Source organism: Electrophorus electricus, chromosome 10, assembly GCF_013358815.1.
Source record: "Electrophorus electricus isolate fEleEle1 chromosome 10, fEleEle1.pri, whole genome shotgun sequence".
NCBI classification, from domain to species: domain Eukaryota; kingdom Metazoa; phylum Chordata; class Actinopteri; order Gymnotiformes; family Gymnotidae; genus Electrophorus; species Electrophorus electricus.
The window spans coordinates 14,040,997-14,055,468 of NC_049544.1; positions in this window are offsets into that span (position 1 = coordinate 14,040,997).

The window sequence follows — 14,472 nt, forward strand, 5'->3', positions numbered from 1 at the left end:
TTTGTATCTTTCATAAGCTAATTTTGATTTCCAACCACTTTCTACTGAGTGTTCCTAGCCAATATGCAGTATGCAATACTGAACCTTAGTTTAGTTCATTATACAAATCTGAATTAAGTTTAATTGTCTCATGGAGCTAATGCTTTTACTGTGTAATGAATTTTTTTCTCACATGCAGTAAATACGATTTGATTATCTCAGTAAATGCCAAAGTCTAAACCCTAAAATATGACACTATAGCATCAGAGGAATGACACACTAATCCATCACAGAGATGGAATTAAGGAGAACTACTGTCCCAGTTTCATCAGACCGATTGCACAACCACATTTTATAGAGTGGCCTTTTACAATCCAGGCAATTAAACAAGAAAACAACAACAACAATGTAGGGAGTTTTAGGGTACAGAATATTCAAGCATAGAAACATATACATATGACAATTTTGTGCTCATCTACAGCTTCTCATCTTAGCATGTAGCTACTGGTTTTGTAATGTGCCATGTAAAAGTCAACGTCATCCTTTTTTCTGTATCCAAACAGTTCCATTAATTATCTGTGTTTATGGCTCTGGAACTTTTATCATCTAAACAATCACAACATCCTCCTCCACCTCCTCCTCGATGTTCAGACAATAATAAGATTAAGCCCTCTTATAGAGCACTTGCAACTCCCTTTGTTGTGAGTGAAAAGGTCAACCCTATAAATAGAAGCCACTCTTGTGAGAGAGCTGTCAGCAGCACTATGTTCTGATGGTTGCCAATCACACTGCAAGCTCATTTAAGGTCTATTATCTCAACTCTTCACCACTAATTGCCCATTAGTATTAATCAGCTTCAGAGTCCTCAGTAAACCCAGTTTAACACTACAGACTACAGAGAATGATTTGATGAGCCTTTCTGTGGTAAACAGTGGTAAGATAACATCCTATAGCTTTCAGGTTTATAATTCAGTTATTGCAGTTACAAAGTTATTCATTTTTAAAGCATAGATTAAGAGAACCAAAGAACTTAGCAGCCAGTCTATTGTTCCAAAAATGTAGTGTAGATAAATCATTAAATTACTGACATAATGATTATCCTCAGTCACATACTGTTCTGGTTGATCAGTCAGTCTGGTTGATTTAGCACAGTTCTTTTAAATCAAAACTCAAAAACATCCCTTTTCTAAAATAGTGTCTCACCTCATGACTTCCTTTTATATATACTGTACTGACCAGGTAAAGAATTCTGTAGAAATGTATCACCGTGCAGTGTCCTAGGGAAATGCTAGCTCAGAGGATAAGGTACTTGACTAGTAATCAGAAGGTTGCCAATCCCCACCACAGCCAGGTTGCCACTGTTGGGCCCCTGAGTAAGGCCCTTAACCCTCAATTGCTCAAGGTGTACTAAGTCATAATTGTAAGTTGCTTTGGATAAAAGTTAGGTAAATGCCCTTAAAACAGCAAAGTGATGAAAATCTAAAGGAGCAGTCATTTTTACCACAATTAGGTAGCAAACAATATTTATAAATTATTATTATCACTATAATAAGTCACTATAATATCATTCTAATAAGTTTTTTTTTTTCATTTTTCTATAAAGTGCAGCTCACATGAGATTAATCAGATTGCTTCGTAGTCCTCGAATGAACCAGTTAATGCTCCTTAGAGTAGGTCCCCCACATGGAGGTGGCTATGTTTAAAATACATTTAGTATAGAATCTATGATACATTCAGGACATTAGGTGTCAATCTAATGTGTGTTTCATAATTTGAAGAAGAATTACTGGAAAAATTACGTATTTAAAATTGAGGTTAAATATAAAAATTATGTAATGTGAGAACAGTGTATTATATTATGTTGTTTATAGCATGTGCGTGAGAGAGAAGAGACAACCACAGGTGTAAAATCATTATGACTTTAATAATAACAGGCAGAGGCTACAGAGTCTGTAATCCAAATAAAAAATCAGTAAACAGGCAGGGGGCAAAAACAGAGAATCAAGCAGACCAACAGACAAATCCAATAGATGAATTCCAAAGGGGAAAATACATAAAACAAACCAAGTAACAACCAGAGAGACAATGAGTATGGAACAACTGCTTAAAATTGCAGGGAAAACATACGTCAGACTTCACGAGGAATATGGGAAAAACAAGGGATTATGTACTGTGGGCAAATTGGTAACAGGTGTCTTATTAATAATTAGATCAAATAGATCAGACCAAGGTAACGATGGGTGTGGTCCAGACAGAGGAATGCTGGGAATCAGAGTCTGGCACAAAGGGCAAAATGCACATTTTAATTTATTTGGTTTGGAAATTTGTAAGTGAGCCCCTCTTCCCCCAACAAAGAAGTTAGACATACACTGCTGTGTTTAATAACCAAAGGCAAAATTAGTTTAGGTTTGAATGCCACAAAAATTAACAATTGGAAACGGTTTTTGTTAGAACATTTTTGTGAACACTTTGGTACTTTCAGCTAAGTGGAATATTCCAGACTCACTTCTACTTTTAAATGACTCAATTCCTCTCAGCATTTTTCTGTTGAACTAAATTAACTTTTTTGAGTAACTTTTCTACCTCTGCAAATCTGCTGACATCTCAGTTCATTCCAGAGATTTGAATAAGCAACTGTATATTTTAGACATCTTGTAAATAGTTTTCCCTATGGTAGAAAAACATTGTCTTAATCTCTTCCATTGTCTTTTTATGGTCTTGCACAACCATATAGCTATACTAAATTAACCAGAATTTAGTCGCTATATGGACACAGAAAAAGGTCATTATCATCCACTGATTTTATCTGATAAAGTGGCAATCTTTACTGCTTGTGTTTTTAGTCATAGGTATATCTACACTACCTATGCAGGCCATCAATACTAGATATCATAAAGCAAAGTGAGTTAGTTATGTGAATGACTTAAGACATCACAAAACTACAAAACAATAAAACCTATTTTATAAATAAATCGATAAATCATGTTTTATTGAATATTCCTGTAATGTGTGTCATTGTTATTCCTGGGAAATCTTGCCTAATTGTAAACTCTCTAACTGTACCTCCACACAGGTCTCCAAAGGAATCTAAAAGTCCTTGAACAATGAATGAACATTTTGTGCCATATGTCTATATCACTTTAAGAACCATAATTCATTGTCTTATGAGATGTACTGAAGTTAATTGACTGATTAATTGACTAATACATTGATTAATTTGTTATTAATTAGTTAACTGATTTATTTGAATAAGGTTTCCTCTATTTGCTTAACTTCTGCACTGATTCTGCACTGTAGTGTGATTAAAGAGGGAAATTTTAAAGAGTGCCAACTACTGATTCTGCAGTTCTGATGAAATACTGAATTAGAAACCTGGAGAGTTTGGAGTGGTAGAGCTGAGGTTTTATGCACTTTGCAGCACATATAAACATTTGGAATTTAAACTGCTAAAGTGCCCCTTAGCAGTGCCTATATAACTAGACTCTTTGCTGACTCTACAAAAAGCAGCCACAACAACAAACTCCATACATTGACCAGTTCTCTGCTTCTACATATAGTTTTGGCTGTGGGAAGGTATCAACAGAGGGTGACACACAAGATTTCATTATTTGTAAAGGGGTTGTCTATAGTAAAAGCAACACACTGGTAATGGGAAATCTCTCTTCATATTTCACAATTAGTTTGCCTATTTTATTAACCTTATGCAATATTACTATATCACCTTTGAAATTTATTTGTGTGATAAAAAATGATTTCACATCTGAAAATACTCCAGCTGTAAGGCCAATGATCAGGGATTTAGCTTTCTTGCAGTGTGTGGTTACATTATACTACCAAATGAAAGATTCAGTGAAACCCTATCACCATGCAATGTTGAGTCCTGCATGACTAGTTCAATACAGACCAAATCATGAAGCTGCATTGTCCTCTAATGATTCAGATACACAGTGGGATTAAGTCAGTCACATCATTATGATGTACACTCAGTGAAAGGGCTTTTTTAAAATACCCATTACTACATATATGGTACCACTGGATTTGACAAACATAAAAAAACATTTCTTCAATTTTGCATTAGGAGGTATCACAGTATTTATTTGTTCCCAGGCCACATTAACATGAACACTAATCCTCTATAGAGAGGAACAGGCTCAAATATGCAAGACCTACTTCATCTGGATTAAATAAGGGAATTGATGGTGGAAATAATCTAGAGCATCAAATGGTAAAAAAATGTTACCACTGTAGATGTCAGGACACTTAAAGAGCAGGTTTAGCTCTTGACGTTGTAATGTGATATGTGGAGATTTCGCCTATTAATCATGTCTCTTGCCATTTTGAGTATTATCTTTGAGTATTGTCTATGTTAATATCAAAGTAACAAAGTCCGCCCAAATATAGATTGTACGATCAAATAGGTTTATGTAAAGCATCATACAGTGATAACAACACCTCTTGTTATGTAACAACAGTGAAATAATTTTGCTCACTAAGCCCAAGGGCTATTTGCAGTAATCAATGTTGTGCCATATCCAGGGTTATATTCTGTTAAAGGAGATCGCTGGAACATTCTCATTTCATTTGGTCAAGCCATAATGTGCCATAAAACGGTTTACATTACTTCTGAACATGTTATTAGAAAATTAGCCTGCTGTGAATCTGCTTGAAATGTATGAGAGGTTTTGGTAACCCATGGTTTTTCTCTGTTTACTGTTTTATATAAACATGCATAGATTTCTTACAGAGACTGGATTTATGACAATATTGCCAAGTAAGACAACCATTGTACCAACACTGACAAGTGAGATGCACCTACTCATTGTAATGCTAACCCTGAAACTCTACTCTATACACCCATCAATTATGGAGTGAGCCAACAACAAGAATATCTAGTTACACTCTCTGCTCTAAGAACCATCTTTCTATAGATCCACAGAGCCATTACACTACCTTGTTATGACATTGGCTTCCTCTCCTTAGTGGGCCATATTATTATTTCCATAACATACATTGTGACCACATTTGCCAAGCCACAACAACATCACAACACTTCTGCTCATCTGTGTGAGCACAAAGATCCCTGTGTTTTATTGAGTCCCAGCTGTAGAGCAGTGACTTAATAAGGCCAGTTGGGATGTGCATTCTAAACATTCTTTTGTTCTGTGTTTTGGTATTAAAAGGCCCACACTAATCAAAAGTTCCACTGAGATCTAAATGCCCCTCATCAATTATTAAAACATCTTTTATTGGTTTGGTCATTATTCATAAGCTTTAAAAGACTGTGTTCTCTCTACACTGTAGTTTTATATGCTAGCTGTAGATTGATCTGCCTTTTTGTGTCCACAGAAAGACCCTAATTGCATCTCCTGTCATTCAAATACATGATCTATGTTTTGACTACTGAATCAAGTTTTTGTTCACACAGGATAAGACTGGTGTGGAATAGGACTGCTATGGCTTGGCCCTGCTTTTCTTTAAAGCCAGTTAGTTGTGATATGAGCATGCTTTATTTTGGCTCATCACAGTTAAATGCACATTGGCAAAGCTGTACACTAGTTGAAAATTTGATGTAATTGCCAATATTGCCAAATCAGTTTGGAACTAAAGACTGAGTGCCACAACTGCCCCGTGATGGTAAAGTCATTAGTTTGGACTAAGGTTTGGACACGACTATCTCAGCTTATCTTCTAATGCAGAACCTCTTGATGATCTTAAAGCATGTTGAGGGGATCAATATGACTGATTAAGATTCAGGTTAGGTGAATGGATAAGTTGTAGACTACTATGTCACACCAGTCTGCTATCTTCACACATAAATGACTCTGGACTACCTCTGTTCCTGTAGTACTAAGAGAATCATTGCATTAATATTGTGTAAGGTGGCCTTAATCTTATACTGTTACCACAAAGTTTTCCTGAAAACCCATGCTTGCCACATCAGTTGAAAACAGCAGTGTAGTGGTTCAGTTGCATGGCTCATCTTCCCTTTTGCAGTTTGTTTTGTATTTTTTTCATCTTCAGTGCATTGTGTTGGGCACTGGAAATGGTCAGCAGTGTCATTAGATTAAATAAAGCAATAAAGCTTCCCTGCGCTCTCTCTCTCTCTCTCTCTCTCTCTCTCTCTCTCTCTCTCTCTCTCTCTCTCTCTCTCGCTCTCTTTCTTTCTTTCTGTTTCTCTCTCTTTCTCACTTTCTCTGTGAACATGTGTGTGTACATGTATGCCTCTCTTCCTCTCTATCATTACTAGATAGACATTGACTCACTGGACAGTGTTATAGTGACGTGTTAGTAAATATTTTCTTTAAAATGTGTGATTTGTAAAAATGCAGCACTTCTCTGCTGGTTGAGGCTTTTGAATGTAGGTTTTTAAGCTGAGTAGGGTACTAGGCCGATGGGTCTCTGGTTATCCGCTTGAAAAAATTTCCACTTAAATATTAAGTGATTCCAAAGTTATTTATACCATCCATAATAATACCAAATCAATGTAGTATTCTCTTCAGGTTCCTTAAGCAATTGTTTATTTTATAGATGATAGTGAGATTCCTTTGACTCCTGAGGATCTTAAGTGCACATCATAAAAAATGCATCAGGATTGATGATAGATCAGAGGAAGTAGAGCAACTTGCCAAGCAAATACAAGCATCAAACTTCCTGATCCATTAGGATGTAAGTAGATGTTGTGCAAACTCAGGATGTTTCCAGTAAGAGAAAATGAGCATGGCTCGGTGCAGATGGTTATGGAGGCATCTTGGTGCAATAATTTATCTAATATTGCACTTAAACATGAATCTGTCAAGTAATGACTTCTGCAGAGAGTTCTCAGTTGGAATAAGTCAGAGACATGGGCATTGTTAGGTGTGGACCTTCAGGGCTTAAGCCTTTAATGTTTCAATATCAGCCCCAAATTATTTTTTCCATCTCAAGTTTATTAAAATACACTGTAGCACTATGAAAGTTACACTGTAAGACTCAACCCTGAATTTTTTACATTCCCAGCCAATGCCCCTGGTCAGGACTATTTACACATTAGCCCGTAGTAGTAGGAATATAAACAGCCAAAGTACATTTTAAACAAAAACTAATCAGATCTCTTGCTATAACACCTTGCAAATAGATTTCAGGGTGAATGGCTATTAATCAGGTTAGTTCCATAGTGAATGCTTATAGCACACATAAATCAGGTAGGACATTTGGCTGAAATGTGGCCAAATGGAAAGCAGTAAAACACCTTGTTTCTGCGACTGCAAAAAACATATCACTACTTTTCATGACATATGGGGTATCAAAAAACAAAAAAAACAAAAACATACAGCTGCAACTGAAGCTTTGCTTCTCTGAGGGGCGGAAACCACGCTGCTTGTGTGTGTGTCAAGGCACCAGCTGTCTCTATGCAATCACACTGATTCTATGAGTAGGACTGATTGCAGCATGCCCACATACATGCAGTAGTGTAATACAGAGCACTGACTTTCCCCCATGTAAGCCTTGATTCAAGCTTGGCGTTAATTACACCCAAGTCAAAATCTGCCTGTCCTCCTTCACTGAGGAAAAGATTCTGCTTCCATTATCTCAGCCTGGATGGTCCTGCTAGGCAGCTGGGAGCTAAAACTTAGCTGCAGTGATACTCTAAATACTTTAAGCCTCATTTGGAGTCAAAAAGAGACAATGTTTGTTTCTGTCAGCCTAAGTTAGAGATAGCATGTCAGTCTCAAACATGCACACATAAGTCTGAGCAGGTGTGTTTTGCTGGTGCTTAGACCCTTGCTGTGCCACAGGTTAGTACTTTACCTGCTATCAGTATGGGGCACCACATTGAAAATTTTGGTAATGGAAATAAATCAAATCAAATGTATTTATATAGTGCTTTTTACAACAGATGTTGTCACAAAGTAGCTTTACAAATGTCTAAGTCCAAGCCCCGAATGAGCAAGCCAAGGGCAGCAGTAGCAAGGAAAAACTCCCTAGAGCAGGAGGAAGAAAACTCCTGGGGGGGGGGGGGCATCCTTCATCCTTCTCTGGCCGACAACGGTCATTAAAAGTATTTTAAAATTATTATGAAATTTTGCTTTAAGACAATGTAAAGTAGATAGCATAGGAGTGATGGGATCAAATTTTCTAGTTTTAGTAAGAACTATGGCTGCTACATTTTGAATTTGCAGAAACCTGTTCTCAGCCATACACCATTGCACTTCAACCCATACTGAAGGCCAGAAAGGGAGGGCAGACAGGGAGTCAACTGATTTGGCTGTGCAGTTAGTATAACATCCCAGCCTGGGAGTTAGTCTCATGGAAGCATTAGGAGGCATGGCTTTTGGAGTATATCCATTTACATTTACATTTACAGCATGTAGCAGACATATCCAGAGCATATCCAGAGCTTACATTCCTCAAAACTCTCCCAAATGCCTCATCAAAGGGGCATTTGCAGTGATCATGTGCAACATTAATTCCTAAGGTCAACACACAGAGCCTAGTGAAGCCATTGCTGATGTGCATGAGAAGTATACTACTTAATTAATTTATGCCTCCCTTAATAGATTAAATTACTGTTGCGGCTTGTTCCTTAATTAACATAGCAAGTTGTACTTCGTGTTCTCTTAGCAGAGACAATGACTGATTTAGTATCTCATAAAAACATCTAAGATGTGATCACATGTGAGGCATTCAACTTGAGGGAAGTATATACTGGACTGGACAGTAAATACAGCAGTAGAACAAATTAAATGCACTATCAAATGCATAAGCAATTTGTCCATCACATGACTGTGCTGAAATATCCTCATGTGAAAGAACTTAAGAATAAAGACCAACCTGAGTTAGCGTAAAAGCATCATATTGAATAGTAAATGACTCATGAAGCCACATGAACTACACATGAAAAATACACTCCTGAATCTCTGACATACATGAAATTTGAGAGCATAGGTTGTCACAGCCTTTTAGGTATGGTTGACTTTTTCTTACATGCATGTCAAATGAATGTAATCTAGACCTACTGATATTAAATCGATACACATACATAATGCATAAATTATAAACTGCATTAGAGGCTTTACAGAGCATTATCTCATTACCCCTTTTATCTCTGACTAATAAAAGGAGAATATTTGGACTACAGACAAGAAACCACAAAGTTCCCTAGTCAATACACTCCTATCTGTATGAAGACAAAAGGCAGTCTAGTGGTCGTTTCCCAGTGGGACAGCATGTACAGACACTTCAATGATTTAGTCACTGCCCTTCCTAAACTTCTAAATGGAAGTCTATACAGTCTATATAAGCAATAAGTGCTATATTGACCATGAAGTACAATCTAAAGACTCAAGTTTGTTTGTGATATGCAAGAATCCTTAGCTGACTCACCTATTGTGTTTGCTATAGTAGGTTATCACTGTCCCTGTATACGTCAGTGCCTTGGACTAACTGAGCCACGAATCTTAAAGATGAAAACCATAACCTGTGTAGCTAGCTTTGATGTAGAAATCTGTAACATAAATTATGTTTTATCACCAAACTTGGCACCTATTTGCAGTACTGAATTCTGGCATAGTGCACAGAAGGCATGAAATTCATCTGTCCTACTCCTCAAAAGGAAGAGATGTGCATGCCACTGAGAACTGAAGTCATTCCTTTTTAGCATTTTCACACCATGGCAAACATCGTAACTTTCTACCATTAACACTAGATTTCTATGGTTATCTGGTAGGTACAAGGCAATCTGTGAAACCAATGAAATACAAGGTATTTGCTTTGACATGTATGTAACCTAGTGACATTCTAAAATAACATTTTTCAATAACTAGCAACCAGTTCACTCCAAAAGAATGATAACTAGGCATTCTGCCCGACGGAGGACAGGGAGATGAAAAAACGGACTGTCCAGACTAAAACTGAATGTCTGATCACACTAACCATGAAAATGATGTTCATATTACTGTGAACATGACTGTCCAAAAATGTGCATTTCTTTGCATCTGAAAAGGTAGATCAATCTACAGCAGAAGGAGGATACAGTTTTTTAAGGCTTATGAATGACTATCTGAAAACAGGACCATACTGTTTTAGTCACTCAATTTTTCATGTCAGCCACATTAATTAAGCCACAGTAATAAATTACCAAGTCTATTCTCTGTACATTGTTCAGTAATAGGAAGGTATGACACTAGTGCCAATGTTGTTATTTGTTGTATAAAGTATAATCCACCTAAGGTTGTTAACAGACTTTGACTAACAAACTGTGGCAGCAGCATGAGCTAACAAGGTTACAGTAAGTCATTTACTGCAATAGGCAGTACTAGCACATTTTGTAAGCAAATAAGGCCAATTCCAAAGAGCAGTAACCAAAGTGATACAATAATTGCCAAGGCATTGAACTATACCTTATGATTCTGCCATCTAGTGGTCTTCTAGTGGCACACAACCCACTATTCTAAATATATCCATTTCTTTCTATTCCACTTATATGAAACACAACACACCTTTCTATATACTTATCCACATTTATCAAAAGATTTGTGGAAAGTGGAAACCTTTAGTGACTTTAAACAATGTACATGTAAGGTGTGTGTAAAAATGAGAGAGATAAAATAAAAATAAAAAGCCATTACTTTTAATATATTTCTATTTTCCATTATCAAGCACATATTAGTGTTTTAATATTGGACTTTAATTTTAATTTAAGTGAAACTTTCTTCACTTCACCACTGAAAATTTCCATCATCTCCAAAAACAGTCATGACTAGACATGTTAGACACACACACAGACACACAGACACACACACATACACACACACACACACACACACACACACATAACTGTAGCGTAATTCATTAAAGTACAAATATATTTATATTTTAGCTATTTTCTAAAAGGTAAGACAAACACAGTACAAAAAACATACACCTTCAAGTTTCAAAAAAAGAAAAAAGAAAAAAAAATGTTTTTCATAATTTCAGAGCTAGATGGGCATTTTACCTTTCATCCATCAAGCAAGTTCCCTAGAGAACAGGACATTTGCCAGCTTGCTCTGTTTGGAGCTAACCAGAGTTGTATAGCCTCTTAAATAATCAATCTTTCCTGCATGAAAATATGTACGCATTATGAATATGTGAAAACTGGATATTGCCATTTAAAGGGATTGAGGGTAAAATTATTTTATTTACAAATGATTTGTTATTTAGAGTTCTCTGAAAATTCTGCAATTACATTTCTTTAAATACTTTAAAACTATTTTTTCAAAGATTAATAGATGTAATACCACCAGCGTGTGCAATACTGGACACAGTCACCACACGACTGGGGGCAGAGCTCTTAAGTCTTTCCAACCGGAGATTGCTGAGCAGAAAATGGCCCAGGTGTTTGGCTGCTAGCTGTGTCTCAAAGCCATCATCTGTTATCCACTTGGTACACATCATTACACCTGTTACACCCCACATTGTTTTTATAGCTTAACAACAACTTCAGAAAACATTATCTTTCACCTTTAGAAAATATTATATTTCAGATTTGATCCCTTATGTTGGTGAGAGGGTTCCAATCTGCCCCTAGATTACTCCAGAACCAATCTTAGGTTTGGACTCTTGTTCAGTAAAGCATCATGCTTTGCACTTTTCACACTTAGACAAATTTTGTACCTACTCAAGGCATTTCTGTATAATATTTTTTTGACTGAGCTTGCTCAGAACCTGCATTATTGATAAGGATGTCTATTCATCCCTCTATGGCTAAGAACTCTTTGGCAAATTCGCAGACAGAAAAAAGTTCAGGTGTCGCAAGACAACATTCCCACTTCCTGTGGCCTGACGAATCTCCTCTGATGCCAGCTCAGCACATGTCATGTCCTGGTAGGTGATCACCACTTGAGCCCCTTAAATTCGCACACCACATAGCATGAAGATGTATAAGGGCATCATGGCATGATGAACACCTGCTTTGGCTCTGAATGATGGACCACAACTCGGTGAGCTGTATCCAGTGCTGTTTCTTTGCCGATGCCAGTGTTGGAGATCATTGAATTTGCTGCTATGATAATATGTCAAATCCAAATGTATTTGAAAAATTTAAATAGAAGACAATATTCTTATTTCCAATTTAATAGAATACCCTTGATGTTTCATTTTTATTTTATTAGGAACATGTATTTGCTCCTGACTACATTTTCCGCACTCATCATTTATCTAGGAGAATTCTTCATTCTTTACTAAGTAGTTTGAAATTGTTTTTATTTAATGCCCCATTTACATGGAATGAACTTCAAAACCCAGTGACCCTAACCAATTTATACAGTGTAAACTGAAATGACGAGGATAAATTTGGTTGATGTTTTATGGATGTAACTATGTTGGAAAACTTGACAACTTGTAGGCCCTGATCTGAGAATTTGTAAAATAAAATCTGTACTTGTATTTTTAATGTGAGAACTTGTAAGCTAAATTTGAAAACTAAAATGTACACGTGCACATGTTTCGCAACAAGTCTACTGAGGCAAATGTGAAGTTGTACTGTGATGTTTAAAAGGTTGCGAGCTTGAATTTGTAGTTGTATAGCCAAAAATGAAGTCTTGTACAAATAAATAGTAATAATAAATAACTATCTAGCAACAGTTAGTGTCAGATACCCTCACCTAAATTCATTAGAGAAAGTTGGAATGACTATTCCAACTTTCCAAGTGTATGGGAAATAACTTCCATAAAAGAAAGAGTATTTTTTCTCAAAATTATGTGTGCTGCTTGCACGACCTATCCACTGTCTGCCTGAAGAATCCATGCAAACATTTTTATTGACATCTTAGTCGAGTTAGACTAACCAATATTAACCCTGCTTATAATGGTCCTTTAATTTTAATTTTGTCATTAATGAATGTAAGCCTTTGCATTTTCATTTCATTTATTGCATTTGATATGTATAGTCATCAGCATCAATCATGTGAGAGTGGTGCTCCATGAATGCTTGTTTTGTGCATGACGGCTAGGTGTAATTTACTCTTGCTGTTTGTGTTTATAATTTTACAGACTATAATGTGGCTTAGGTGCTGGCTATGTTATTAGATGGCTTTCATAATCAGCAGCTTTTATTATTAACATATTGTAACACCCAATGGTCACATATGCTCCTCTATATATTACATGACATTGAATAAATTATAAAAAAAAAAATTAAAAAAAAACAATGTAAATACAGTATAAATAGTATATACTGTATGTATGCAGTATAAATAATTATTTTAGCAACAAAAAACAGTATTAAAGAAGCAAGTGACATTGAACAAATACTGTTTTTTTGTCCCTAAAATAAAGAAAATCTCATAGACATAGCTATGCAGTGTCTGTGTGAGTGTACAAACACAATGAATGATGAATGAATGACACAAAGGGCAGCAGCCAAAATCCTGCCTGGGGTACCACATTGGTCAGGGCCAAGGTTTTAATTTCTTATTTATAGAATGTGTTTGAGACAGTCTATAAAATATTTTAGATTTTCTAACTTAACATTTTGTAAAAGAGAAGGGGCATTTTTGCTTATTTGCAATGGCCTTATATTCCAATCATTAAAAATGTCAAAAATGCTGAATTATAAGATTTTTAAATCTTAAGTTTAAACACTGTATAACAGTAGATGCACAGTGATGAGTGATTGCATTGTCTGCTTAACTGCTATACCTACTTTGTAACTGTAATAATGTGTCATGGTTTGGATACCAAATAAAATATGATAAAACAAAGTATAAAATGTTGAATGCTAAGAAATATTATTGTACATATTTTTAATTTGATTACCTCTGACCTTGTGAACAAAGCACAAGTTTTGTAATTCCTGGTATTAATTGGTATTAACCACTATGTAGCTTAATTTGTTATATAAGTTCATTCTTATACTTATGTAGTAATGACTATGTGACAAATTAGTGATCCAGGCTTAAATAGCCTACATAAAAAAAAGAAAGGTTAGTCATAATATCTGGTGGTCAACAAAATAGCTTTTTCTCCATGGGGTATATGCTACAATCACTTTATTACATCAATTAATACAGTGGGTGATTTTAAAATGATTGATAAAACCGATGATGACTTACAACCCACTGTCGCAGCAATGAGCGAGCCATATACATATGCAGATGACAAAACTTGATCCCCAATCTTAAGTCAAGGACTATCTATTGGGAGTCCAAAGTATCCACCGGTCAATTCCTGAGGACAGCTTAGGCTTCTATCTCTATCCCTCTCTCCACAGTCCAAATCATCTATGAAGAGAGAGCGGCTTATCTCCTTAAGCCTCAGATACTGGCTGATTTGAGACTATGCGCTTAGGTCACTACAGTTAGCCTATTACATATCTGGTGAATTATGATGGAAGAACGAGATGCATGATTAAATATTGGGCCACAATGAAGTGATTTTAATGAGGTTGTTCCAATCATCTTAATATATAAAATACAAAAAAACAAAGCATAGTAATTGCTATGAATGTCTTTGAAGCTCTGGTCTTCTGAACAT